The 25,528-nt window shown below is 45.3% G+C and overlaps 1 protein-coding gene across 1 annotated transcript in view; it reads left to right on the top strand.

Moving 5' to 3' along the window:
* The window catches only part of LOC146340862 (uncharacterized), a 27,689-nt gene extending 2,161 nt beyond the window's left edge, over positions 1 to 25,528 (top strand). Inside the window, exon 2 of the mRNA XM_084804304.1 lies at positions 24,388 to 25,528. The gene's annotated coding sequence lies outside the window, so the exon portion shown is untranslated. The remainder of the gene's footprint in view (positions 1 to 24,387) is intronic.

Below are 25,528 nucleotides of genomic sequence, written 5' to 3'. Positions count from 1 at the left end.
TATTCTGCCTATTCATTTTGTGGGAAACTGGCCTGCTCCCACCTTTTAGTGTTTTTAGCTAGTGAATGAAGTCACAGCAGTGCTTAACACACCCACTACCTTGGCGTCAGGAATGAATCTGAGTGTGTGGAGATGTCTGACAGTTCGGATTCAGAATGGGAACAGCCAGAACTGGGGGAGGCAACCTCCCCAATGAGCCCTGATATGGAGAAAGAGACTTTCTTCCCAGGACCATGGCACACAGGTGGCACAGGCTGAACTGCTCCCCCATTCCTCCACCATGAGAACGCAAGTTGAGGAGGAAGAAGAGGGGGCCCAAGGGCGTGACTTGAAGGACGAGAGAGTCCGTCGCAGAGCAAAGCAGGAAAAATTCGGAGCAGAGCTAAGACGCTCCACCAGGATGGCCACTCGTGACAGCCAACGTAGGAGGGAGCCACCCTATGGGAGGGGTATCCCCGCGAAGCTAGTCTGGCCATGAAATGTCTTGCCCAGACTGCTGGCAACTTTTCTAACTTCCACTTGGTGATATTCCTAGATAGGTGGATTAGCTGGTTCATTGCAGTCTGAGTGTTTCCTAGAATTTGCATTTGTAATGAAGCTAGTCAGCAGTGTTAGCCTGGAGCGTTTCCTGGAGCATGCTGATAGCGAAGGAAGAGGATTGAGCAACACTTGGTGTGTTAACCCTTCTGGGTGTGTTAAGCCTTTGGGGGGTCTTCCCTGTTAGGGAGTATTTGCAGTCTCATAAAAAACAATTTAGAAATCCAGGAGTTTCCTGTAGTTTGGTTTGGCAGTAGTGTGTCTACCAAAAAAACAAAAAAGTAGCAGCAAAGACAGGTTTGTGATCTTTCTAACTTGGGTCTTTTAATACCTTTTTTCTGAGTTTATAAACATTTTAACAATCATCTTGACAACCGTGCAGATAAAGTTCATCATGATTATACCCATATTGCAGGAGGCAGGGCTGTGGCTGGGAAAGCGTGGGCTACACAAGTCCTGCAAAGGGGCCCGGTGCTGCTGTTCCAATTTTGCAGAGGGCTGTGTGGGTTAGAGGCGCGCATGACAACACTGCAGTGCGGTCCAGTGTTGTTGGTGTTTTAGGCACATGCAGGTGGGGCTGTGAAATTGATTGCAGGAGCAGTGCAGTTTCTTAAGGGTTAGAATGGGTTCATAGAATCATAGAATAGAATCATAGAATAGTAGGGTTGGAAGGGGCCTACAAGGCCATCGAGTCCAACCCCCTGCTCAATGCAGGAACCCAAGTCAGAGGATCCCTGACAAATGGCTGTCCAGCCTCGTCTTGAAGGCCTCCAGTGTGGGGGAGCCCACCACCTCCCCAGGTAATTGGTTCCATTGTCGTATTGCTCTTACAGTCAGGAAGTTTTTCCTGATGTTCAGCCGGAATCCAGCTTCCTGTCACTTGAGCCCATTATTCCGTGTCCTGCACTCTGGGATGATCAAGAAGAGATCCTGGCCTTCTTCTCTGTGACAACCTTTCAAGTACTTGAAGAGCGCTATCATATCTCCCCTCAGTCTTCTCTTCTCAAGGCTAAACATGCCCAGTTCTTTGAGTCTCTCTTCATAGGGCTTTGTTTCCAGTCCCCTGATCATCTTTGTTGCCCCCCTCTGAACCCTCTCCAGTTTGTCTGCATCCTTCTTAAAGTGTGGTGCCCAGAACTGGACACAGTACTCCAGATGAGGCCTAACCAGTGCTGAGTAGAGGGGAACTAGTACTTCCCGGGATTTGGAAGCGATGCTTCTATTAATGCAGCACCAAATAGCATTTGCCTTTTTTGCAGCCACATCACATTGTTGACTCATATTCAGCTTGTGATCGACAACAGTTCCAAGACCCTTCTCGCTTGGTTGAGCCACGTGTCCCCCATCTTGTAACTGTGCATTTGGTTTCTTTTTCCTAGGTGCAGAACTTGGCATTTATCCCTATTAAATGTCATTCTGTTGTTTTCTGCCCAGCGCTCCAGTCTATCCAGATCACTTTGAATTTTGTTTCTGTCTTCCAAAGTATTAGCTATCCCGCCCCATTTTGTGTCATCTGCAAATTTGATCAGCATTCCCTGCACCTCCTCCTCCAAGTCATTAATACAAATGTTGAAGAGCACTGGGCCCAGGACTGAGCCCTGCGGTACCCCACTCGTTACTTCTCCCCAGTTTGAGAAGGCCCCATTGATAAGCACTCTTTGAGTCCGATTCTGTAGCCAACTGTGGATCCACCGGATTGTTGTTTTATCTAGCCCACTTTGAGCTAGTTTGCTCATCAGGATATCATGGGGCACTTTGTCGAAAGCTTTGCTGAAGTCGAGGTATATGATGTCTACAGCATTCCCACGGTCTACAAGGGAGGTGACTTGATCAAAAAATGCGATCAGATTTGTCTGGCAGGACTTGTTTTTGACAAATCCATGTTGGCTTCGAGTAATCACGGCATTGTTGTCAAGGTGCTTCCAGATGGATTGCTTTATCATGTGCTCCAGAATTTTCCCAGGGATTGATGTCAGACTGACTGGTCTGTAGTTCCCAGGTTCCTCCTTTTTACCCTTTTTGAAGATAGGGACAACGTTAGCCCTCCTCCAGTCATCTGGCACTTCCCCCGTCTTCCATGATTTCTCAAAGAGAATAGATAGCGGTTCTGAGAGTTCTTCTGCCAGTTCCTTTATTACTCTAGGATGCAGTTCATCTGGCCCTGGAGATTTGAACTCATTCAAAGTAATGAGGTGTTCCTTGACCATATGCCTATCGATCTCAAGCTGCAATCCTTCCCCTTCAGCCTGTACTTCGCCTTTGCCATGGGGGTCATAGACCCTCTTTTGGGAGAAGACTGAGCCAAAGTAGGAATTGAGGACCTCTGCCTTTTCTTTGTCATCTGTCATCGTTTTGCCATCCTTATTTAATAGCTGAACCACCATTTCTTTCCTCTGCCTTTTACTATGCACGTAGCTGAAGAAAGCCTTTTTGTTGCTTTTCGCATCCCTCGCTAACCTCAGCTCATTCTCAGCTTTAGCCTTCCTGATGCCATCCCTGCAATTCTGTGCTATCTGCCTGTACTCTTCCTTTGTTACTTGGCCTTCTTGCCACTTCCTATATGTGTCCTTTTTTGTTTTCAGGTCATCCCTAAGCTTTTTGTGAAGCCACATTGGCTTCTTCTGTTGTCTTCCACCTTTTCTTCTTGTTGGAATTGTTTGTGATTGTGCCTTGAGAATTTCCTTTTTTAAAAGCTCCCACCCATCTTGGACTCCTTTTCTCGTTAGCGTCGCTTGCCATGGGACCTTACTGATCATTGTTTTGAGTTTATTAAAATCAGCTTTCCTAAAATCCAGGGTACGCGTTTGACTACACTCAGCTTTTACTTCCCTTAGAACCAAGAACTCAAGTACAACATGGTTGCTTTCCCCCAGAGTTCCTGTAACTGCTACTTGATCCACTAAGTCATCTCTGTTGTTTAGGATCAAGTCAAGGATAGCTGATCCTCTAGTTCCTTCCTCTACTTTCTGTAGGAGGAAGTTATCCGCCACACAAGTCAGGAATTTCCTGGAGGGGCCATGTTTTGCAGCATTTGTCTCCCAACAAATATCGGGGAAATTGAAGTCCCCCATTACTACTACATCATGCTTTCTTAAAACATTGGCTGTTTGCTTTTCAAAAGTTTCATCCTCGTCTTCTCCTTGGTTGGGTGGCCGGTAGTAGACTCCGACCACCAGGTTCCTTTTATTCTTTGCTCCATTTATTTCAACCCAGATGCTCTCGATGGGGCTACCAAGCTCCTCCTCCTGTATTTCTGTGCAGAGAGATGTCTTTTTCACATACAGTGCAACCCCACCTCCCTTTCTGTTCCTCCTGTTCTTTTTGAACAAGTTATATCCTTCAATTGCTGTATTCCAGTCATGAGAGTCATCCCACCAAGTCTCAGTTATACCTTTCAGGTCATAATTTCCCTTTTGTATTAAGAGTTCAAGTTCGTTCTGTTTGTTTCCCATACTCTGGGCATTAGTATATAGACATCGAAGACCATGTGCTTCATAGTCTGGCTTTCTTCCTACATGTGTCTGAAGACTATTATTGGGCGCTATCAGAGCTGTTCTCTCCGTTGCAGTGCATGCGCCTACGTCCATTGTTACCCCCAACATTACATCTCCCTTCCCTGTAGGATTCAGTTTAAAGCCCTCCTGATGAAGTTCTTCATGCTGTGTCCAAACACATTCTTCCCATCCTTTGTGAGTTGCAACCTGTCCCTAGCCAACAGCCCATCTTCCAGGAAGTATAGGCTGTTGTCCCAGAATCCAAATCTCTCTCGTCGGCACCACCTTCGTAGCCAGTCATTCACCCGGAGTATTTTTCGTTCCCTTTCTATCCGTCTTCTAACTACTGGAAGGATGGATGAGAAAACTCTCTGGGCCCCAAAGTTCTTGAGTTTCCTTCCCAGAGCTTCAAAGTCTGACGTGATTTGTTCGTAGCTCCGCTTGGCCGTATCATTTGTTCCCACATTGTTGTGTAGGTACCTTGTGAAGGTACCTGAACCTATTGTGCATTGCCTGTAGAACAGAGTCTAGCAGTGCCCCCACCCCCCATATTAACCATGCCCTTCAACCCTGTAGTGGCCTTCGGCTCAAAGAGCCATTATGGGTGTAAAGGGAGTCATGGAAAGAACTGAGTGTTTTTGCTGTGGGTAGAAAGCCAGGATTGGCCGGGATATAAATAGTTTTATTAAAAAGATGCAGGCTTAGAGGCTTCATGATACCTTACCTGGATCTCTCTGGCCAAGGTGTTGAACAAACAAGGGGCATATTGTCTGAATTTGGCCCTCAGATTTGGGTTTTTTAGTCTTCATGGCACTGATTGAGAGAATGTGTACTGTCTGACATGAAAAGGTAATTGTAACTTGCTCATTATAAGCAGGAAATTCCTGTCCACCAAAGTAGCTCATCCCTGAAGATAAGCAGGCAGCTGTGCTGATAAGACTGTTGCTGAGCTAAATTAGCTATTGAGTACGTGTAGTGTATTTTCTTTGTTCTCCAACTTTCAGTCTGTATAAAAGCATCCTGTTTCTTTTGGTAGGGGGGTGAGACACAGCATCGACTGTCTCTCCGTCAGCTGTGATGTGCTTTAATAAATTTCTGACTGTTCAACCTAACCTGCCTTGGATATTTCCTTAACAACCAGGGATGCAGATCTAAGCGGCAAGCTCTGTGCAAACTCTACAACAGAGTCAGGTTGGATAGATCAGATTCCTCAGTTCAACTGTTGATCCAGTTTTGTTCTCAGTATAAGCAGCTCTTGAAGCTAAGAAACTCTCCTATCATAAAGATCAGCGGAGAGATCTGGGACTCCGAATAATGCAAAAACTGACAGGAAGTTCTGGGAACTAGTAGCCACTGGCACACAAGCATATAACTTCATCTCTGATGCACATGTTTCAGCTGAGACATGATTCCAGGACTTTCCAGCCATTTACGATAGCACCCAAGGCGAGTCAGTCCCTGAATTAGACTCACTCCGTGTGGCCTGCAATGTTAGACTTTGCACTCTAAGCAGCAGGTGTTAGGACAGCTGATTGGCACTCTGACTAGGGCAAGCCCCTGGGGAGGATATGGTGCCCCCGAGGTATTTAAACTGAATGCTCGCCGGTGGTCCCCCATTCTTACAACGTTGTTTTCTGAAACTGATAACACTTGTGTTATTCCCTCAAATTAGAAACAAAGCATCATCTACTCAATTTGGGCTCTGTGACAAAGGGTGTCTCAACGTTAAAGAAAAAACCCGCAGTCCTATCAGGCTTTCTTTGCTGTGGAGCCTTTCTGCGTTTACCGTGGGTTCCCAGACAGCAGCCAAGTGATTGCTGAGAGGGGAAGTTTTCAATTTTCAATGTTCCGTAGTTCCCAGTGAAACACTACCATCTAGAGGCTGTTTAATAGCACAACAATGAATGTACACAGTGGGGAATGCCTGGGATATATTTACATACCACATTATCTTTGACTCTTTTTAACATGGAATAGTGCTGGATGTGCCCTGGGGGTTGATGCCATCATGAAAAGGACCCACAAACTTCCATGAGTGACCCATCACGCGTGCCTTGTGTGATGACATGATTTTTGTGAACCGCCCAGAGAGCTTCGGCTATTGGGCGGTATAGAAATTAAATAAATAAATAAATAAATGACGCCCAAAATCACAATGCGTGCCATGTGGAATTTGTATTAATGATGATACATGTTTGCTGTATTCAATGGAATCCAGGTGAGTTAGGGTTAACTGTTGGTAGTGAGTGAGGGAAGGTGGGAGGGGCTTGTGAGTGTGAGGAGGCTGCGTTCATAAAAGGCAGGGCAGGCAGCCAGCTGCAGCAGGTTCAGGGCCTTGGGGTTTGACAGGCTACATCTAGATAGTGGGGTTGTGAGAACAGGAGTTGGGAGGAGTAGAGGAGGCAGGGCAAGACCAAGAACTGACTGATCACTTGTAAGATACAACCTCCCTTGTATTAAATAAACTTTTGTTTGTTTTTAAATTTAAAAAATCCCATGTCTTGTTCACCTTTCTGCGCTGCCAATAGTACTCATATTTCCTGGGTACTTCTGGTTGGGGAAAGGGAACCAACTAGGCATGTTGGGTGTCTCTTTTACCTGGTGAATGTGGGGGCGGGAGCTTGTGGGATGGTGAGGATAGCTGTCCCAAAGCGGAGGCAGATGGACCTGAGGGAGGGCTACGTCACAGGCTGCTTCACAGGGGGCTTTTTATCCCACAATTTACCAGTTTTTCTGCTTCCGGATTCTTTGTGGGAATAAGATTGGCTCCCTTACGAAGGCTGTTTTTTCGGGGCTTTCCCAGCAAGTTCTCGCAGCCTCTTTGCCACCTGCTCAGAATTTGATGCCTCTCTCTGCTTGGACTAGAAGGGGGGGGGGGAGAAAATGCGGAGCAGGGGGATGCTTTGTCAGAATTTCCCATGCTTTTTCTTTTTTCCCATCTGCTGACTCCACTGAAGTAGCAGAGAGGGCACCCCAATTTACCCAATCAGAGAGGACCATCCAGAATATGTAACTCCATCAACTCCATATTAGAGCCAGTGTGGTGTAGTGGCTAGAGTGTTGGACTGGGAGTCAGGAGATCTAGGTTCTAGTCCCCACTTGGCCATGGAAGCTCACTGGGTGACTTTGGGCCGGTCACAGACTCTTAGCCCAACCTACCTCACAGGGCTGTTGTTGTGAGGCTAAAATGGAGAGAAGCAGAATTATGTATACTGCTTTGAGTTCCTTAAGGAGGAAAAAAGGCAGGATATAAATGTATCATAGAATCATAGAATAGTAGGGTTGGAAGGGGCCTACAAGGCCATCGAGTCCAACCTCCTGCTCAACGCAGGAATCCAAGTCAGAGCATCCCTGACAGTTGGCTGTCCAGCCTCGTCTTGAACGCCTCCAGTGTGGGAGAGCCCACCACCTCCCTAGGTAAAAAGAATGGGGGGAGAATATTGCATTGGCCAGAAACAAACCTGGGCCTCCTGCATGGCAGGCAAGAATTCTACCACTGAACCACCAATGCCTCTTATATGTAATAAAGAAATATATGTTTATCTTGCTGTTCTTCCAAATAGCTCAGAGCAGCATACATGTCTCCTTCCATTATAGAACAGCCCTGCAAGGTAGCTTAGGTAGAGGAGGCAGGGGGAGTAGCCCAGAGTATGTTCCCTTCTTCCATGATGGAGTAGCTTATCGTATGGAGCCACCCTACATTTACCTCATGGCGCTGTAGTTATGGTGGAACTGTGCAATTTCACACAGCCATTAAAGCAGATTTACATTTAAATACTGCATTATTGCCCGTCTTTTAAAAAGTGGGATAAAGGTAAAAAGCCACAGGAGATGGCCTGGAGGTTGACAACATTGTGTAAAGGACCCGCAAACATTTGTGAGTGACCTATCATGAGCGTGCAATAAAAGCCCCGTTTGAAGGAGCCCTTTCTAAAAAAAAAAAAGGCAATAGGCAGGAGCCCTCCAATTATTGCCCTATTAGCCTTCTAAGTATACCCACCAAGTTATATACTTGTCATCTTTTAAAAAACTAGAAGATTGGGCAGAGATGACTAAACTTTTTTACACAGAGCACGCAGGCTTTTGTAGGGGTCATAGTACAATAGACCATTGTAATACCATGAAGGCTTTGATTCAGACATATACCAACGGCCATGGAAAACATCTTTATGTCACGTTTATTAATTCCATCAGCTTTTGATTCCATTGATAGACTCAGATTGTGGTAAAAGCTTGAGAGGACTGATACTGATAGATGGCTTCTTAGATTATTGATTTAACTGCAGTCTAGACTTACGGCTCCCTGATGCTGGGAAAGATTGAAGGCAAAAGGAGAAGGGGGCAGCAGAGGATGAGATGGCTAGATAACATCACCGATGCAATGAATATGGACTTGAGCACACTCCTGGAGAGAGCGCAGGACAGGAAGGCCTGGCGTGCTATGGTCCATGGGGTCACGAAGAGTCGGACACAACTGAACGACTGAACAACAACAACAAGCCCTACGGCTAGGGTGGGAGTGAGCCACCAAGGGTCTTTATCTGACCCTATTTCATTAAAGAGAGGTGTCAAGCAGGGTTTTAATGGACGTAGTCTCAATCTTACTGTATGCCGATGACATGGCACTCATGTCTTATGCTGAGATAGGGCTTAGAAGAATGCTGGTTAGATTGGCTAATTACTGTGTAAAGGAGAAGTTGAGGATTAACTACAATAAAACTAAAGTTGTGGTCTCTGGCAGTAGTAGAGTTAAACACAGATGGGAATTAATGCTCTACAAATAGAGCAATGCCCCTTCTCCAAATATCTGGGGGTCTCATTCCAAGAGTCTCTGTCTTGAAAGGCACATAATACAGCTTTAACAACTGCCTGTTGTATGGTGGAGGTTATTCCAAAATTCTTCTTTTTTAAGGGAGGCCAGTTAATAGCCCCTACACTTAAATATTTCAGGGCAAAGTGATCACGCAGTTGCTCTATGGGGTAGAAATTTGGGGTTGGAACAAGAAGGCTCTCGCCCAGCTGGAAATAGTTCAAAACAATTTCATAAGGAAAATCTGGGGTCTCCCTCAGAGCTGCCCTCACTTGACAGTCTTCCAGAAGATCATTTAGTTAAATCGTGCTACTGGTACTACTGGGAGGCGAGCCACTGGGCAAATATGCTGTCTCATGTTTTACAAATGTATTCTTTGCCCTTGTTAGAGGACCTTAAGTCCTGGGACACATTAAAGAATTCATGACTGGCTCCTTGAGTGGGATGCCAGTCGAGATGCTGGTTTGATTCAGCATTCAAAGTGCCCCCTCTGGTACCTCCACTTTAAGAAAAACAATTTTACTTCACAGTAATTATTCAGCCTTACAGGTGCACCACTAAGGAAGGCATTTACACACCTGCGCTTTCAAACCATGCCCTTGGCATATCTTGGAGGGCAGATTTTGCAAAGTCCTCGTGGACCACCCTGTTGTCAGGGGCAAGTGGAGGACATCAAACATATCCCTTATGAATATACAGTGGAGGTGAGGAATAGATATAAGGGATTAGACCTGATAGACAGAGTGCCTGAGGAATGGAGGTCCGTAACATTGTTCAGGAGGCAGCAACTCAATCCATCCCAAAGAAAAAGAAATGCAAGAAAGCCAAGTGGCTGTCTGATGAGGCTTTACAAGTAGCTGAGGAAAGACGGGAAGCGAAAAGCAAGGGAGAAAGGGGAAGATATAGCCAACTGAATGCAGAGTTCCAGAGAATAGCAAGGAGAGACAAGAAGGCCTTCTTAAATGAACAATGCAAAGAAATCGAGGAATCAACAGAATGGGAAAGACTAGAGATCTCTTCAAGAAAATTGGAGATATCAAGGAAACGTTTTATGCAAAGACGGGCATGATAAAGGACAAAGAAAGCAGGGACTTAACAGATTTTTGGGATTGGGATGTTTTTTTCTCTTGCTCCTTGCTGTGTGTTTTTTATCCATCACTCCAAAGAAAGTTCTGTTGGACTTCATGATACTTCTTGAATATAACACTCCATCCCCATTTGGCCAATCAGAAACACTTTAACTTTCATCTCCTAGGGATGATTCAGTCTGGATCAGGTGCTTCCCATCCCCATGGGCGTCTGCAGGAATTTTCGGGGTGGGGGGAGGACAAAGCTGCACAGCAGTTTGTGGATTTAATTTGCACACTGGTGCACTTTCCTTGTGTGTCCTCTTTGTTGCTTAGTGTCACATTCCATGACATTTAGTCCCCTAGACACAGAGTAGTAGAAGATGCTGGGTATTGAACAGCGCTAATACAGAAGAGTGTTATATTCAAGAAGTATCATGAAGTCCAACAGAACTTTCTTTGGAGTGATGGATAAAAAACACATAGCTAGGAGAAAGAGAAAAAAAAAAACCAAATGCACACACACAGTACAGCTGTCTTAAGCTGATTGATGGCATCACTGTCCTGTCACAACAGTGGCAACTTCACATGATGCGTCCTAGAATGATGTCCTTCATCTTGGAAACATTGGTGAGCCCTCTCCAGAGCGGCCTTCCCCAGCCGGGGGCCCTCCAGAGTTTGGGACGGTGACCCCAGCACCCCTTGGCCATGCTGGCGGGGGCTGATTGGAGCTGACATCCCAAACATCTGGAGGGCACCAGGTTGGGGAAGGCAGCTCCCAAGAGCAGCAGCGGAGTCTGTGGGGAGCATCTCTAGCAGGGGGAGGAGAAAGGAGTCTGCTTGGTCAGGGTTTTAGGGCTCTAAAAGAGCCTGGTCAACTCGCTTCACTTTTCACATTGTTAGCCGCTTTTACATCACCTAAAAATACCACTTCAGCCTGGCTTGAGTTTTGAAGCACAGCAACATTCTTTTGGAATTGCACATTTTTCCTTGAATGTACATTTTGTGTATGGTTGAACATTTTTAAAAAGCCCTGATAGCATGAGAAAAGAGGTCTACCATTTCTGGTAGATCTGGTGACTAAGGCCTGCATGCCAGGCCTTCCAAGATAGGCAGATCTAGCCTCAGAAGTTTGTGTACCACATCTACCTCTCTGTTGTTTCTCAGTGTCGTTTCGTTTATTGTTGTAACATAAATCAAAAGTAAAAGAAATACACATAAAAATAATACAACATATATACGTCATACATAAAAGTAACAGCAATTAATTACTAACATGCAAATAAAATCATAAATGTCTAACTATGGATATGACTATAATGGAGACAATCCTAATACTAAAACTAATCCTAAACTAAAGTTTGAGACAGTGTCTAACCAGATTGGTAGAACCAGTTCTCCTTCTAATTTTAAGAGTCAACAAGGTAAAAATGGCCACTTGGTGGCTAACATAGGGAAATGCATTGGCCCGCCAATAGTAAACACATTCCGCTTCAGAGCCCGTGAATTTCGCAACCACCTGGCCCATTGTTTTACCTCTTTGTTGTTGTTGTTGTTCAGTCATTCAGTCGTGTCCGACTCTTCGTGACCCAATGGACCATAGCACGCCAGGCCTTCCTGTCCTGTGCTCTCTCCCGGAGCGTGCTCAAGTCCATATTCATTGCATCGGTGATGCTATCTAGCCATCTCAACCTCTGCCGTCCCCTTCTCCTTTTGCCTTCAGTCTTTCCCAGCATCAGGATCTTTTCCAGTGGCTTTTCTCTTCGCATTAGGTGGCCAAAATATTTGAGCTTCAGCGTCAGTATCTGTCCTTCCAATGAGCAGTCAGGGTTGATTTCCTTTAGGATGGACTGATTTGACCTCCTTGCAGTCCAGGGGACTCGTAAGAGTCTTCTCCAGCACCACAGTTCGAAAGCATCGATTCTTCGGCGCTCAGCCTTCCTTATAGTCCAGCTCTCACAGCCATACGTTGCTACTGGGAAAACCATAGCTTTGATTATGCGGACCTTTGTCGGCAAGGTGATGTCTGTGCTTCTTAATATGCTGTCTAGGTGTGCCATAGCTTTCCTCCCCAGGAGCAAGCGTCTTTTAATTTCATGGCTACAGTCACCGTCTGCGGTGATCTTGGAGCCCAAGAAAGTAAAATCTGTCACTGCTTCCATTTCTTCCCCTTCTATATGCCAGGAAGTGATGGGGCCAAATGCCATGGTCTTCGTTTTTTTAATGTTGAGTTTCAAACCAGCTTTTGCACTCTCCTCTTTCACCCTCAACAAGAGGCTCTTTAGATCCTCTTCACTTTCTGCCATTAGGGTGGTATCGTCTGCATATCTGAGGTTGTTGATAATTCTCCCGGCAATCTTAATTCCGACCTGTGATTCATCCAACCCGGCGTTTCTCATGATGTACTCTGCATATAAGTTAAATTAGCAGGGTGACAATATGCAGCCTTGTCGTACTCCTTTCCCAATTTTGAACCACTCGGTTGTTCCATGTCTGGTTCTTACTGTTGCTTCTTGACCCTCGTACAGGTTTCTCAGGAGACAGATAAGGTGGTCTGGTACTCCCATCACTTTCAGAATTTGCCACAGTTTGTTGTGATCCACACAATCAAAGGCTTTAGCATAGTCAATGAAGCAGAAATAGACGTTTTTCTGGAATTCTCTTGCTTTCTCCATGATCCAGCGAACGTTGGCGATTTGATCTCTAGTTCCTCTGCCTCTTTGAAACCCAGCTTGTACTTCCAGTAGTTCTCGGTTTGCATACTGCTGAAGCCTAGCTTGTAGGATTTTGAGCATCACCTTGCTGGCATGTGAAATGAGCGCAATTGTGCGGTAGTTTGAACACTCTTTGGCGTTCCCTTCTTTGGAATTGGAATGTAAACTGACCTTTTCCAGTCTTGTGGCCACTGTTGAGTGTTCCAGATTTGTTGGCATATTGAATGCAGCACTTTAACAGCATCATCTTTTAGGATTTTAAATAGCTCGGCTGGAATACTGTCATCTCCGCTAGCTTTGTTGTTAGTAATGCTTCCTAAGGCCCACTTGACTTCACTCTCTAGGATGTCCGGCTCAAGGTCAGTGACCGCACTATCATGGCTATGAGGGACATCTTTCTGTAGAGTTCTTGTGTGTATTCTTTCCAGCTCTTCTTAATCTCATCTGCTTCTGTTATGTCCTTGCCCTCTTTGTCCTTTATCATTCCCGTCTTTGCACAAAACGTTCCCTTGATATCTCCGATTTTCTTGAAGAGATCTCTAGTCTTTCCCATTCTGTTGTTTTCCTCAATTTCTTTGCATTGTTCATTTAAGAAGGCCTTCTTGTCTCTCCTTGCTATTCTCTGGAACTCTGCATTCAGTTGGGTATATCTTCCCCTTTCTCCCTTGCTTTTCGCTTCCCTTCTTTCCTCAGCTGCTTGTAAAGCCTCATCAGACAGCCACTTGGCTTTCTTGCATTTCTTTTTCTTTGGGATGGATTGAGTTGCTGCCTCCTGAACAATGTTACAGATCTCCGTCCATAGTTTCTCAGGTATTCTGTCTATCAGGTCTAATCCCTTATATTTATTCATCACATCCACTGTATATTCATAAGGGATATGATTTAGGTCATACCTGAATGGTTTAGTGGTTTTCCCTACGTTCTTCAATTTAAGCCGAAATTTTGCAAGAAGCAGCTCATGATCTGAGCCACAGTCAGCTCCAGGTCTTGTTTTCGCTGACTGTATAGAGCTTCTCCATCTTTGGCTGCAAAGTACATAATCAATCTGATTTCGATATTGACCATCTGGTGATGTCCATGTGCAGAGTCACCGCTTGTGCTGTTGGAAAAGAGTGTTTGTTGAGATCAGCGTGTTCTCTTGGCAAAACTCTATGAGCCTTTGTCCTGCTTCATTTTGTACACCGAGGCCATGCTTGCCTGTTATCCCAGTGATTTCATGACTTCCTACTTTAGCATTCCAATCCCCTATGATGAAGAGGACATCTTTTTTTGGTGTTTGTTCTAGAAGGTGTTATAGGTCTTCATAGAAGTGATCAACCTCAGCTTCTTCGGCCTCAGTGGTTGGGGCACAGACTTGAATTACTGTGATGTTGAATGGTTTGCCTTGGATTCGTACTGAGATCATTCTCTCGTTTTTGAGATTGTACCCCAGTACTGCTTTTCCCACCCTTTTGTTGACTATGAGTGCTACTCCATTTCTTCTAAGGGATTCTTGCCCACAGTAGTAGATATGATGGTCACCTGAATTAAATTTGCCCATGCTTGTCCCTTTTAGTTCGCTGATTCTCAAGATGTCGATGTTCAGTCTTGCCATCTCATGTTTGACCACCTCCAGCTTACCTTGATTCATTGATCTGACATTCCAGGTTCCTAAACAATATTGTTCTTTACAGCATCGGACTTTCTTTTCACCACCAGACACATCCACAGCTGAGTGTCCTTTCAGCTTTGGCCCAGCCGCTTCACTCTTTCTGGCACTACTTGGAAATTCCCTCTGCTCTTCCCCAGTAGCATAATGGACACCTTCCGACCTGAGGGGCTCATCTTCCGGCGTCATCTCTTTTAGCCTTGTGATACGTTCCATGGGGTTTTCTTGCAAGAATACTGGAGTGGGTTGCCATTTCCTTCTCCAGTGGACCACATTTTGTCAGAACTCTCCGCCATGACCTGTCCGTCTTGGGTGGCCCTGCACGGCATAGCTTATGGCTTCACTGAGTTACGCAAGCCCCTTCGCCACAACAAGGCAGTGATCCATGAAGGGGCTATGCGTGACTGTTGTTGTTGTGTTGTTCAGTCGTTCAGTCGTGTCCGACTCTTCGTGACCCCATGGACCATAGCACGCCAGGCCTTCCTGTCCTGCGCTCTCTCCCGGAGCGTGCTCAAGTTCATATTCATTGCATCCGTGATGCTATCTAGCCATCTCATCCTCTGCCGTCCCCTTCTCCTTTTGCCTTCAGTCTTTCCCAGCATCAGGGTCTTTTCCAGGGAGTTTTCTCTGCGCATTAGGTGGCCAAAATATTGGAGCTTCAGCTTCAGTATCTGTCCTTCCAATGAGCACTCAGGGTTGATTTCCTTTAGGATGGACTGATTGGACCTCCTTGCAGTCCAGGGCACTCGTAAGAGTCTTCTCCAGCACCACAGTTCGAAAGCATCAATTCTTCGGCGCTCAGCCTTCCTTATAGTCCAGCTCTCACAGCCATACATTACTACTGGGAAAACCATAGCTTTGATTAGACGGACCTTTGTCGGCAAGGTGATGTCTCTGCTTCTTACTATGCTGTCTAGGTTGGCCATAGCTTTCCTCCCAAGGAGCAAGCGTCTTTTAATTTCATGGCTACAGTCACCGTCTGCGGTGATCTTGGAACCCAAGAAAGTAAAATCTGTCACTGCTTCCATTTCTTCCCCTTCTATATGCCAGGAAGTGATGGGGCCAGATGCCATGATCTTAGTTTTTTTAATGTTGAGTTTCAAACCAGCTTTTGCACTCTCTTTCACCCTCAACAAGAGGCTCTTTAGATCCTCTTCGCTTTCTGCCATTAGGGTGGTATCGTCTGCATATCGGAGGTTGTTGATAATTCTCCCAGCAATCTTAATTCCGACCTCTGATTCATCCAACCCGGCATTTCTCATGATGTACTCTGCATATAAGTTAAATAAGCAGGGTGACAATATGCAGCCTTGTCGTACTCCTTTCCCAATTTTGAACCAATCGGTTGTTCCATGTCTGGTTCTTACTGTTGCTTCTTGACCCTTGTACAGGTTTCTCAGGAGACAGGTAAGGTGGTCTGGTACTCCCATCACTTTAAGAATTTGCCACAGTTTGTTGTGATCCACACAATCAAAGGCTTTAGCGTAGTCAATGAAGCAGAAATAGACGTTTTTCTGGAATTCTCTTGCTTTCTCCATGATGCAGCGAATGTTGGCGATTTGATCTCTAGTTCCTCTGCCTCTTCGAAACCCAGCTTGTACTTCCGGTAGTTCTCGGTTCGCATACTGCTGAAGCCTAGCTTGTAGGATTTTGAGCATCACCTTGCTGGCATGTGAAATGAGCGCAATTGTGCGGTAGTTTGAACACTCTTTGGCGTTGCCCTTCTTTGGAATTGGAATGTAAACTGACCTTTTCCAGTCTTGTGGCCACTGTTGAGTGTTCCAGATTTGTTGGCATATTGAATGCAGCACTTTAACAGCATCATCTTTTAGGATTTTAAATAGCTCGGCTGGAATACTGTCATCTCCGCTAGCTTTGTTGTTACTAATGCTTCCTAAGGCCCACTTGACTTCACTCTCGAGGATGTCCGGCTGAAGTTCAGTGACCGCACTATCATGGCTATCAGGGACATTCAGATCTTTCCTGTATAGTTCTTCTGTGTATTCTTGCCACCTCTTCTTAATCTCATCTGCTTCCGTTAGGTCCCTGCCTTCTTTGTCCTTTATCATGCCCGTCTTTGCACAAAACATTCCCTTGAGATCTCCAATTTTCTTGAAGAGATCTCTAGTCTTTCCCATTCTGTTGTTTTCCTCGATTTCTTTGCATTGTTCATTTAAGAAGGCCTTCTTGTCTCTCCTTGCTATTCTCTGGAACTCTGCATTCAGTTGGGTATATCTTCCCCTTTCTCCCTTGCTTTTTGCTTCCCTTCTTTCGTGAGCTACTTGTAAAGCCTCATCAGACAGCCACTTTGCTTTCTTGCATTTCTTTTTCTTTGGGATGGATTTCGTTGCTGCCTCCTGAACAATGTTACGGACCTCCGTCCATAGTTCCTCAGGCACTCTGTCTATCAGGTCTAATCCCTGAAATCTATTCCTCACCTCCACTGTATATTCATCAGGGATATGATTTAAGTCATACCTGAACGGTTTAGTGGTTTTCCCGACGTTCTTCAATTTAAGCCGAAATTTTGCAAGAAGCAGCTCATGATCTGAGCCACAGTCAGCTCCAGGTCTTGTTTTGACTGACTGTATGGAGCTTCTCCATCTTTGGCTGCAAAGGACATAATCAATCTGATTTCGATATTGACCATCTGGTGATGTCCATGTGCAGAGTCTCCTCTTGTGCTGTTGGAAAAGCGTGTTTGCTATGATCAGCATGTTCTCTTGGCAAAACTCTATTAGCTTTTGTCCTGCTTCATTTTGTACACCAAGGCCATGCCTGCCTGTTATCCCGGTGATTTCTTGACTTCCTACTTTAGCATTCCAATCCCCTATAATGAAGAGGACATCTTTTTTTGGTGTTAGTTCTAGAAGGTGTTGTAGGTCTTCATAGAACCGATCAACCTCAGCTTCTTCGGCCTCAGTGGTTGGGGCATAGACTTGAATTACTGTGATGTTGAATGGTTTGCCTTGGATTCGTACTGAGATCATTCTATCATTTTTAAGATTGTACCCCAGTACTGCTTTTCCCACCTTTTTGTTGACTATGAGTGCTACTCCATTTCTTCTAAGGGATTCTTGCCCACAATAGTAGATATGATAGTCACCTGAATTAAATTCGCCCATGCCTGTCCATTTTAGTTCGCTGATTCCCAAGATGTCGATGTTCAATCTTGCCATCTCATGTTTGACCACCTCCAGCTTACCTTGATTCATTGATCTGACATTCTAGGTTCCTAAACAATATTGTTCTTTACAGCATCGGATTTTCTTTTCACCACCAGACACATCCACAGCTGAGTGTCCTCTCGGCTTTGGCCCAGCCGCTTCACTCTTTCTGGCGCTACTTGGAAATACCCTCTGCTCTTCCCCAGTAGCATATTGGACACCTTCCGACCTGAGGGGCTCATCTTCCGGCGTCATCTCGTTTAGCCTTGTGATACATTCCATGGGGTTTTCTTGGCAAGAATACTGGAGTGGGTTGCCATTTCCTTCTCCAGTGGACCACATTTTGTCAGAACTCTCTGCCATGACCTGTCCGTCTTGGGTGGCCCTTCACGGCATAGCTTATGGCTTCATTGAGTTACGCAAGCCCCTTCGCCACAACAAGGCAGTGATCCATGAAGGGACTACTATGCGTGACTACTTGGAAGTAACTCCCATTGTGCTCAATGAGGCTTGCTCCTGAAATGCAGGTGCACCTGGACTTTCAGGGGAGCGGGGACCGGGGGAGCCTCTCTTATTTGGTGAGCAGCCCCTGCCAGTCAGATGACGTTAACCCCAACCCCCACCCCCGCTAGGAAGTATGTTCTGTGAAGCGATTTTTACTGCTGCGGAGAACCTGCTCGTAGAGTCCTGTTCAAAGCAAAGCCGATTCCTTTTAAAAAATCCAGCACTTCTCCTTTCGATGTCGTGGAAACATGGCCCTGGAGAGGGACAATGTGTATAGGTTTTTCTGTGCTAATGCTAGAAGCCTTTGAGCCAAGAAGGGGGTGTGCCTGGTTTTAAGGAAGAACATAGATATAGGGGGGAATAATGGAAACCTGGTGGAATGAGGAGAACCAGTGAGATATGGTCATCTCTGGATACAAACTCTATAGGAAGGGCAGGGAAAGACTTACTGGAGGTGGTGTCACTCTGTATGTCAAAGAGGACATCATGTCAAGCAAACTAGAAACCTTAAAAGGGGCAGACTCCTCCACAGAATTGTCACTGTGGGTGACAATATCAGGTTCTTAAAGTAATTTAGTACTGGGGCATGCTATCATTCCCCTGAGCAAAACATTCAGGGTGATCTTGAGATGGAGGATGAAATCAGGGAGGCACCCCAATGATAATTTTTTCCCTCACAATTAACCCCACATTGACCCAGTTTGTACGATTAAACAACCTACAGTTTGTTAACCATGGGTTATTTGAGAACATGTGGGAGCATAACCCAAGAACAAAACATGGGTTAAAATTCTGGGTTGTTTCTCCCTCAACAACCCAGAGTTCTGGGTTTGGATGTCACAGGGAACCCATGAATGCTCCAAAACAACCCATGGCTAACAAACTAGATATATGCATGTTTCAGTTAGAGGTTACATTTATTGATCCCCTAAATCCAGTGCCCTAGAACAGTTAGTCATGGAAGGGATGTGAGCCCAGACCTAATCCTAAATGGTGCAGCCCAGCATCTCTGAGGAGATGTGTGTATTGTTCAACAAACTGGAAACTGACCATGGTGCTATTGAATTTAATTTGTATTTAAGTGGAAAATTGCCGAGGAAGTCCAACACAGTCACATTTGACTTCAAATGAGGAAACTTCTCTAAAATGAAGGGATTGATAAAAAAGGAGGTTGAAAGAGGGAGTCTACAAGGTTAAATCTCTCCAAAATGCATGAAGGTTACTCAAATCTACAATAATAGAAGCTCGGCTAGAATGTAGGGCAGGAAAGGGAGCACAAGAAGTAACCAGCATGGTTAACAAGAACTGTCAGGGAATTAGAGAAAAGAAAGCTTCCTTCAGAAACTGGAAGGAACACAAACTTGCACAAAGGAAATGCAAGCAGACAATTCTGAGGAACATATAGCTAACAAAATCAAAATCAACAATAATACCTCAGAAGCAAGACACTGGCTAGGGCGGCAATTGGACTGTTGGATTCCAACAGAGTTAAAGGGGTACTAAAGGAAGATAAGGAGATCGCAGAGAAGTTAAATTAGTTCTTTTCATCTGTCTTTACTGCAGAAGATGTAGGGCAGATGCTCATGCCTGGACTGATATTTTTAGGAAGGGAGTCTGAGGAACTGAGGCAAATAGTGGTGACAAGGGATGAACTTCTAGACATCATTGACAAGCTGAAAGCTAACAAATCACTGGGCCGTGATGGTATACTTCCTGAAGTTCTACAGGGCTGTCCTCTGTCTCCCTTGGCATTTGATTTCTGCTTGGAACTGTTAAGGAAATATCCAAGGCAGCACAGCTGCCTTCTTATCTTTAGGGATGAGCTACTTTAGTGGATAGGAATTTCCTGCTTATAATGAGCAAGTTACAATTACCTTCTCATGGTCAGACACACACACATTTTCTCAATCCCATCAGGCACCTTGCCTGAACCAAACCACTTACAGGGCTACGTAGTCAGGCCTACCTTCACAGAACCCTTGGTGTGTGCAATTAAGCAGAGTAGAGGAATTCATGGTTTTGTGCATGAGCAGGTTAAATATAAAATGACTTTATATGCAGATGATTTGTTGTTATTTATCAGTAGAACAGAATCTTCTCTACCAAAATTAATAAGATTAATTGTTACCATTGTTACACTTTCAGGTGATACTATAAATTGGTTAACATCTGAATTAATGCCTGTAGGTCCAGAAGTGATAACGTATCTTGGCATATTGGTGCCCAGAGATATTTCTCTAATGATTAGACTGAATTTAACGTACTTAAGATGAATTGTTTTGCCATAGGTAATCTATGTACTTCCAGAGGGAAGGGCTGCAGATAAGGCTCATGCGCTGCAGCAGGAACTGGGAGAGCAGCTGTAGTGGGGCCTGTTGAGCCTCTTAATAAAGATACAGGGGGGTCATTGGGGCATAAAGCCCATGGCTTTCGATGCCTTTATACTAATGCTCAGAGTATGACAAATAAACAGGATGAGCTTGAACTCTTGATTCAAGAAGATAAATATGATTGAATAGGTATAACTGAGTATTGGTGAGATGACTCCTATGAGTGGAATATAGCAACTGAAGGACATAACTTACTCATGTTCATATGCAATTTTCTTGTTCCCAAAACTCATTGCAAGTCCCAGAAATATATGGATTTTATCAGCAACATGTGTTCCGTGTTCCATGTTTGGCCTTGGGATGTGCAAATTGGGTGTTCTTGCATTAAAATGCAAACCTAATAGATTTCTCACTCATCCCAACTTTAGTCTTCACATGGATTTTAAAATATATATAAGTTGCCTTAAAAACTAAATAATAAACAGATATTTGCATTGCGAGAAAAGAGATAAATGCCTCTTTAATACAACAAAAAAGCAGGATCCTTCACATTTAATATGAAGAATAATTGTTGTTGTTCAGTCGTTCAGTCGTGTCCAACTCTTCGTGACCCCATGGACCATAGCACGCCAGGCCTTCCTGTCCTGCGCTCTCTCCCGGATTGTGCTCAAGTCCATATTCATTGCATCGGTGATGCTATCTAGCCATCTTATCCTCTGCCGTTCCCTTCTCCTTTTGTCTTCAATCTTTCCCAGCATCAGGGTCTTTTCCAGTGAGTTTTCTCTTCGCATTAGGTGGCCAAAATATGCATCGTTAAATGGTCAGTATGGGTGGATAAAACAAGGAGCCAGACACCAAAACTGAAACAAATTTCTGGATCATATTTAAATTGATCAGTTATTGAGAATTCAGATTTTGACCTTACAGCAGGACAGGGAGAAGAAAGTATTTCTTTACCCAGCACAACATTAAAGTATGTAGTCCCTGCCCCAAGATGCTCACTAGACTAGATGGCTTTAAAGAAAAGGATTAGAGACAAATTCACAGTGAATAGGTTTATTGGTGGAGCTTCGTTATGATAGTTCGAAGGGATGCTTCTGTTCAGAGGCTGTCTGCCTCCAAATTCCAGACCCTGGAGACAGCAGTGGAGGACTATTAGCTTCACGCCCTGGTACTAAGCTTCCCAGGAGAATCTGACTGGCTACTGTTGGAAACAGAATGCTTAACTAGATTGACCTCTGCTGTGATCAAGCAAAGCTATTGCTATATTCTTAATGTAACTCAAGTTTATTATATAATCTGTACAGTTAAAACTTTGTTTAAAAAATTGCATCCCAAATGCTTCTATCCACTTACATAAGCTCAGACTTTTCCAGATCCAAAACAACCCTTTCTCAATATGGTTATCAACTGTGTGGAGAAGGCAACTATTAACAGAGACAGCCCCACTGACAAGCACTACTATCTATTTGTCTGTCTGTTGGAGAGATATATACTGCTCTTCAGCAATACTTTCAGGGGAATTTACAAAACAAGATAAAATACAAAAATCAAGCCAAAATATAATGATAAAGTATGTTAAAAAGAATACATTACAAAGCCTAAGGGGGAATAAAAGTTCACCTGGCACCAAAAAGATAGTAATGTTGGTGCCAGGTAGACTTCTTTGGGGAGGGAGTTCCATGAATGGGCTGCTACAACCAAGAAGGCCCACTCTCTGGTGATCCCCTCCTTACCTCAGGTGGTGGTGGAGGGGGTCACCTGGAGGATAGATTCCAAAGATGATCTCAGTATATGGCCAAGAGTCCCAAACTGTATAGGGTTTTAAGGGTAAATGTAACAAAGTCTGGGCTAGTATTGGAAAAGCTTATTCACAGAGAGACCCAGGGACTGTCTTCATGGGGGATTTCCTATAGATTGGGAGCGTTTTGAGGTCATTCGTGGCACATGATGTGGCCAGTGCACGGCCAACCAGCAGCTTCCATTTGAAAAGCTGCGTTATCTGAAAGTAATAGAATCATAGAATAGTAGGGTTGGAAGGGGCCTACAAGGCCATCAAGTCCAACCCCCTGCTCAAGGCAGGAATCCAAGTCAGAGCATCCCTGACAGTTGGCTGTCCAGCCTCGTCTTGAATGCCTCCCGTGTGGGAGAGCCCACCACCTCCCGAGGGAATTGGTTCCATTGTCGTATTGTTCTAACAGTCAGGAAGTTTTTCCTGATGCTCAGCCAGAATCTGGCTTCCTGTCACTTGAGCCCATTATTCCGTGTCCTGCACTCTGGGATGATCAAGAAGAGATGCTGGCCTTCCTCTCTGTGACAACCTTTCAAGTACTTGAAGAGTGCTATCCTCTCTCCCCTCAGTCTTCTCTTCTCAAGGCTAAACATGCCCAGTTCTGTCAGTCTCTCTTCATAGGGCTTTGTTTCCAGTCCCCTGATCATCTTTGTTGCCCTCCTCTGAACCCTCTCCAGTTTGTCTGCATCCCAAACTGGTGTGTGGTGCCCAGAACTGGACACAGTACTCCAGATGAGGCCTAACCGGTGCTGCGTAGAGGGGAACTAGTACTTCCCGGGATTTGGAAGCGATGCTTCTATTAATGCAGCCCAAAATAGCATTTGCCTTTTTTGCAGCCACATCACATTGTTGGCTCATCTTCAGCTTGTGCTCTACAACAATCCCAAGATCCTTCTCGCTTGTAGTGTTGGAAGGGGAAGGGGAAGAAATGGAAGCAGTGACAGACTTTATTTTCTTGGGCTCCAAGATCACGGCAGACCGCAGATGGTGACTGTAGCCATGAAATTAAAAGATGCTTGCTCCTTGGGAGCAAGATGATCAGGGGACTGGAAACAAAGCCCTATGAGGAGAGACTGAAAGAACTGGGCATGTTTAGCCTTGAGAAGAGAAGACTGAGGGGAGACATGATAGTGCTCTTCAAGTACTTGAAAGTCTGTCACAGAGAGGAAGGTCAGGATCTCTTCTTGATCATCCCTCAAGTGACAGGAAGCCAGATTCTGGCTGAACATCAGGAAAAACTTCCTGACTGTTAGAGCAATACGACAATGGACCAATTCCCTAGGGAGGTGGTGGGCTCTCCCACACTGGAGGCATTCAAGACAAGGCTGGAGAGCCATCTGTCAGGGATACTCTGACTTGGATTCCTGCATTGAGCAGGGGGTTGGACTCGATGGTTCTGTAGGCCCCTTCCAACCCTACTGTTCTATGATTCTATGATACTTGAAGGGCTGCCTTCATACATAGAATAGTAGGGTTGGAAGGGGCCTACAAGGCCATCGAGTCCAACATATCAGCCTGCCCGCACTTTAAGATCGGCTAGAGAGGCCCTTCTCATTTGCCCACCTGTGAGAGCAGTTAGGTGGGTGACCACACCTGAGAGGGCCTTCTCTGCAGTGGCTCACACCTTTGGAACAAGTTGCCATTGGAGGTCCACCATGTTAAATCATTGCAGGCTTTTAAGGCGGCCTTGGAAACGTATTATTTTATCATGGCCTTCTCTTGATATGACTGTTGTTGTTCCTGTTGTTGGCTTTATTGATGGCTTTCATTGTTGGTTTTATTGCTATTTTATGTTTATGTTTTTATCACTTTTAATATTTTAACTGTTTTTATGTATTTTATTACTGTGAGCCTCCTTGGGAGGGCTTCTGCTCTGAATGGTGGCCAAGATTTTTTAAAAATACATAAAAATTAACTCCTGGGCATATCTTTGTGACCTGGCAGTGATGTGGTCAAGGGGTGGGGCTGCCCCTCCCACCCATTCACTCATTTTCCCCTTTGGCACTACTATGCCCAGGGAGATTAATTAGAGTAATTATCTGGCTTTCTGACTCATCAAAGCACTATTACACTCTTTTGAGCCTTCAAAATTGTGCTGTGCCTCCTTTTCGCCAGTGGGAGTAACTAGCCTCCATTTCCCCACTGAGAGCCATCATTATGCACTCCTCTGATGTTTGCATTACTTTGTTTCTTTGAAGTTTGCATTACTTCACTCCCTGAGGTCGCATTACTTTGCTTCTCTAATGTTTGCTTTACTTTGGCACTTGTCTGATCCTTGTGTTACTTTGCCGTTTCTCTAATGTTTGCTTTACTTTGTTTCACAGATACAGGGGCATGGATGGCTGTGGCCAGGCTGTTTCTGTCTAGGAGAGGCCACAGCTGCCACACCAGCCTGCCACGGTGAAAGACTCCTGGGCCAGCAATGACAAAACTGGATCCAGGAGCACCCCCAGATTGCTAACCAGATCCTTCAGATCCAGGACAGGTTGAACACTGTCTCCCTCAAAAGATGAACCACCAACCTACCAAACCATTGTCTTGTCAGGGCTGAGTTTCAGTTTATTGGCCCTCGTTCAGACCACTGCTGCATCCAGGCGCTGTCCAGGTGTGGTGGGTCCATTAGGGCTAGAGGGAGATGCTCCGCTTGTCTGTGCCAAACTCCTTTCACTACCCGAGATCAACAGACTTGGCCCCGCCCCACTCCGCCCTGCCCCCAGGCATGCAGAGGTCCCTCCTCTGCTTCTGCCCCCAGTTGCGCTCACCGCTGTCTTCAGGCTGACTCCTCCTCCTCCAGGCAGCGCGGACAGTGCACAGGCTCAGGAGGACGTTCAGGCACCCGGGAGCCGTTAGTGGACTGTACTGACCTGGGTGCTGCATATGGGCATAGAGAGGAGTCTCCATCCTGAGCTTCAGCTGAAGGGATTAAGGAAAGAAGTGGGTGGCAAGGAGACTGCCCTGAGCCAATCCTGTGCCAGACCCATTTTTATAACTCTGGATGTGCATGTGTGGAAAAAGCCTAGGAAGGAAGCAAGCCTGCCTCCGCAGCAGGCAGTAGCCCAGAGGTGGTGGAACGATGGGGCCTCCCCTTTCCGCAGGGAGCAGGAGCAGCCGGCCGGGTGGAGGCAGGAAGGGCATTCTGCTGCCCCAGGACAGCCCCCGCCCCCGGTGTACGGCGCCCAGACCAAGCCCAGTTACTCTGGCAGCTGAGGCAGGAAATCCCACAGCAGTAAGAACACAACAATGACAAATTAAATCGCTAATGATTTGCTGCCCTTTCCTGACACCCGAAATCTGGCTGGGGCAGCTGCCTCACTCGGCACGATGGCTCTCTGTGTACTTTTTGCCCTTTTATTTGTACACCATCCTGGCAAAAAATTACAAGAAGCGCAGGTGTGGAATCCATCACACTTGTGTTTATGGTCACAAGTGAAGATTAAATAAAGAGCAATTAAAATGATGGTACAT

This window comes from Heloderma suspectum, chromosome 6 (assembly GCF_057233095.1).
Source record: "Heloderma suspectum isolate Gila_16-S chromosome 6, 16-S_ref, whole genome shotgun sequence".
NCBI classification, from domain to species: Eukaryota; Metazoa; Chordata; class Lepidosauria; order Squamata; family Helodermatidae; genus Heloderma; species Heloderma suspectum.
The sequence above is the reverse complement of the archived record's forward strand: the minus strand, read 5'-3'. Positions and strand labels throughout refer to the sequence as shown.